We start from the raw sequence: 4,427 nt of genomic DNA on the forward strand, positions 1-4,427 counted from the left end.
GCCACCAACCTTTCAATTAACAGCCGAACGCGCTAACCGATTGCGTCGCAGAGACAGCACACACAGAACCACTGATTCAACGAGCTAAAAAATCAGGTTGCAGCGATCAATATAAGATCTCTCTACTATCAGTTTACTTTTCCAAAATAAAGGGTGTGAAGCTTGCCTGAGTGAAAATATGTGCTGTATTATTTCTGAACATTAAACTCACCTTGCCATTAAACACCTGTATGTTGAAAGACTCAGTCCCCTCGTGGTCGAGAGGATTGATTTATCGAGCTGTGATTCGCCATTCTCTATTCCAGTAATATTCAGGTTTGCTGAGAATGAGATGAGATGAAATGAGCAGGTCCAACGAGAAGGTCTGTGACACGACACTGTGTTTACAATGTTGTCTCATGCACTTACAGTGAAGCGGACGGCAGTTTTCAGTCTTGAACCAGTAACTATGATGATTAGAAAAAATACGGCCGCGAAATACTCGATTTCAGCGCGTTGACACTGGGCCAGAGTACAGTTCAGTTAATGCGATTGCCGATTGGCGAGAGGTTGGATTTGTAACTCCTGTGCGGCTGCACTGCGCATTGTCCAGATCTGCTTGGAGCGATATTCACTTCAATTCGTCACTTACAGGGACAGTTTGATTCCACGGTTCTTTTCTCCGGTGCTTAGTGAGATTTCAAAAGTTGAAAACGACCCGTGCTTACCCCAACCTCGCCACTTACACGCTGACAGCGCAAGGCCGTCACACTCTGGTTCCTTGAGATGAAAACCGATAGCGATTTCACGGTCGAATCCAAAGGCGAACAAAACTCATTCGAAGAAAGTGCAGGTCATTGAGGTGCCTTTAAAGACCTCATTGCTTGCACTGAACTTCTTCCCAAAGCGTTTGAGATTCACGTGGAGCGATTTGGGGACTTCTTTTCCAAGCTTGCAAAAGTTTCATCCGCAGTTCAAGATCAAAAGTCGAGGGCAGAATGAGGCGCCTTCCTGAAATTTGGGAATGAGGGAAGCGGACTTCAGAGCAAGGTTCTGTTTATTGAGAAAAACCAGATAAAACATTCATTCCGGACCGATCCAGAATCCTACCAGCTCGAAAAGCAACGGTTACCCGTGTATTGAACACGCAGCCTTCTGGTGGCGCAAGAAGTCATGTAGATAGAAGCAGGAAGTCGGAAAGTGTGAATTGATGGAGTAAGTAAGTGGACAAAACTGCGCCAAATAGAGTTCAATGTTGGGGAGAGCGAGGTCATCCACTTTAAATCTAAGAAAGATAAATCAGAGTATTTTCTAAATGGTGAGAATCTATGAATTGTGGAGGAGCAGAGAGATTTAGGGGTCCATGTACAGAAACCGCTACCAGCCAGCGTACAGGTAAAAAATATAATTAAACAACCGAATGTGCCGTTAGTACGGCCGGTTAACTCATTTGCGAATAATATACTGTAATGTAATGATCACAGATTCGATTCTTGTAATCTATTTTATTTATTTCGGGTTTTTGTAACTTTTAAAATCGAAGCATGACAAAAAAAAACACAGACAAATTCACGGGGACAGTTTTTTGAATAACATCCATTGTAACTTTGACCCTGGGCCGGAGAAACACGTCTATCTTTTTATTTGTCCTCCTCTGATTTGCAGACAAACGTTTAACTCGCGACCTGTTCCCATTAATGATCATCAGCAGCAACAGACAGACAGAGTGGGTCTGACCGCATCCAGATGTGAAAAAGGGATCCATTTCGAACAAATGCATCAAATCATATAGTCACCCGGCACCGAGAGAGACAAAACCAAGAGAAAAAGGCAGAAGGCATTACATAAGAACATAAGAAATAGGAGCAGGAGTAGGCCAATCGGACCCTCGAGCCTGCTCCTCCATTCAATAAGATTATGGCTGATCTGATCGTAACCTTAAATCTAAATTCATGTCCAATTTCCTGCCCGCTCCCCGTAATCCCTAATTCCCTTTACTTCTCGGAAACTGTCTATTTCTGTTTTAAATTTATCTAATGATGTAGCTTCCACAGCTTCCTGGGGCAGCAAATTCCACAGACTTACTACTCTCTGAGTGAAGAAGTTTCTCCTCATCTCAGTTTTGAAAGAACAGCCCCTTATTCTAAGATTATGCCCCCTAGTTCTAGTTTCACCCATCCTTGGGAACATCCTTACCGCATCCACCCGATCAAGCCCCTTCACAATCTTATATGTTTCAATAAGATCGCCTCTCATTCTTCTGAACTCCAATGAGTAGAGTCCCAATCTACTCAACCTCTCCTCATATGTCCGCCCCCTCATCCCCGGGATTAACGGAGTGAACCTTCTTTGTACTGCCTCGAGAGCAAGTATGTCTTTTCTTAAGTGTGGAGACCAAAACTGTATGCAGTATTGCAGGTGCGGTCTCACCAATACCTTATATAACTGCAGCAATACCTCCCTGTTTTTATATTCTATCCCCCTAGCAATAAAACCAATAAAAGTATTAGAGAAATCAAAGCCAAATACAGACGATATAAACATTTCCCATCCTTGTTGCCTCTCTATTCGATCCCCAATCCTTCAGTGGCAGGTATGATATTTCATTGTGGATAAAAGCGAGAATCGAAGCAAGGAAGAAGAAACTAAACAATCAAAAACTGCCGAAATTCGGGAGTGAACCAAGGACCTTTAAATTTTTAATCTAACGCTCTCCCAACTGAGCTAATGCGGCCCCAGACCAAACTTTCCCTTTATGTTATTGTCTTAGAAGAAAATATGACCCCAGGCAGCAGGTCATTGAGGTGCCTTTAAAGTCCTGATTGTTTGCACTGAACTTCTTCCCAAAGCGTTTGAGATTCATGTGGAGCGATTTGGGCACTTTATTCCCTCTTTGCAAAGTTTCAACCGCAGTTCAAGATCAAAAGTCGAGAGCAGAATGAAACGATTTGCTGAAATTTGAGAACCAGGGGAGCAGTCTTTTGCGCAATGTATTGTCTATTGAGAAAAAACAGATTAAACATTCTTACCGGAACGATCCAGAATCCAATCAGCTCGATAAAACAACGTTTACCTTGTGTTTTGAATACGCAGCCTTCTGGTGGCTCAATAATTAATGTAGAAAGAAGCAGTAAATTGAAAAGTGGGAATTGATAGATTAAGTGAGTGGGCAAAACTGCGGTAAACAGAGTTCAATGTGGGGGAGAGCGAGGTCATCCACTTTAAATCTAAGAAAGATAAATCAGAGTATTTTCTAAATGGTGAGAAACTAGGAACTGTGGAGGAGCAGAGAGATTTCGGGGTCCAAGTACAGAAATCGCTACCAACCAGCGTCCAGGTACAAAAATTAATTAAATAGCCGGCTGGACCGTTAGGACGTCTGGTTAACTCATTTGCAAAGAATATACTGTAATATCATGATCACAGATTCGATTCTTGTAATTTACTTTATTTATTTCGGGTTTTTGTCACATTTAAAGTCGCAGCTTTACAAATAAAATCCACAGACAAATTCACGTGGACAGCTTTTTGATTAACTTTCATTGTAACTTTACCCCTGGGCCGGAGAAACACGTCTTTCTTCTTATTTGCCTTTCTCCAGTTTGCTGATAAACGTTTAACTCGCGGCCTGTTCCCATTAATGATCATCATCAGCAACAGACAGACAGAGCGGGTCTGACCGCCCCGAGATGTGGAAAAGGCATCAATTTAAGACAAATGCATCAAATCAAATTGTCACCCCGCACCGAGGCAGAACCAAGAGAAAAAGGCAGAAGGTAAGAACGAAATAAAAGACAAATACAGACAATAAAAATATTTCCCATCCTTGATGTCTCTCCATTCAATTTCCAATCCTTCAGTGGCGAGTATGAAATTTCACTGTAAATAAATGCGATAATCGAAGCAAGGAAGAAGAAACTAAACAACGAAAAACTGCCGAAACTCGGGATTGAACCAAGGACCTTTAAATCTTCAGTTTAACGCTATCCCAACTGAGCTACTTCGGCTCCACAGCCATCTTTAATTTATGGTATTGTCTTGGAAGAAAATATAACCCAGGAGGACTTGCCCCTCCTGTTTATTCCATAATTCATGTAAAAACATCGCAGTCATATATACACACCCAGATATCATAAAGAAATATCGCACTCATATATACACACCCACAGTTTAAATATAAACATCGCACTCATGTATACACACCCGCAGTTCATATAAAAATATCACACTCATATATACACACCCGCAGATCATCTCTAAATATCACACTCGTATATACACACCTACAGTTCATATATAGAATATTATACAGTTCTAGTATGACCTCCCTACTCTTATATTCTATGCCTCGGCTAATAAAGGAGAGTATCCTGTATGCCTTCTTAATCACCTTATCTACCTCTCCTGCTACCTCCAGGGATCCTTGGACGTGCACTCCAACGTCCCTC

General features: G+C 41.8%; 1 non-coding gene across 1 annotated transcript; it reads right to left on the reverse strand.

Moving 5' to 3' along the window:
* Positions 1–3,913: 3,913 nt before the first annotated feature.
* On the reverse strand, positions 3,914–3,986 carry trnaf-gaa (transfer RNA phenylalanine (anticodon GAA)). Its single transcript has one exon. It is a non-coding gene; the product is annotated as a tRNA-Phe (tRNA).
* Positions 3,987–4,427: the final 441 nt, after the last annotated feature.

The sequence above is a fragment of the Heptranchias perlo genome, chromosome X, assembly GCF_035084215.1.
Source record: "Heptranchias perlo isolate sHepPer1 chromosome X, sHepPer1.hap1, whole genome shotgun sequence".
NCBI classification, from domain to species: domain Eukaryota; kingdom Metazoa; phylum Chordata; class Chondrichthyes; order Hexanchiformes; family Hexanchidae; genus Heptranchias; species Heptranchias perlo.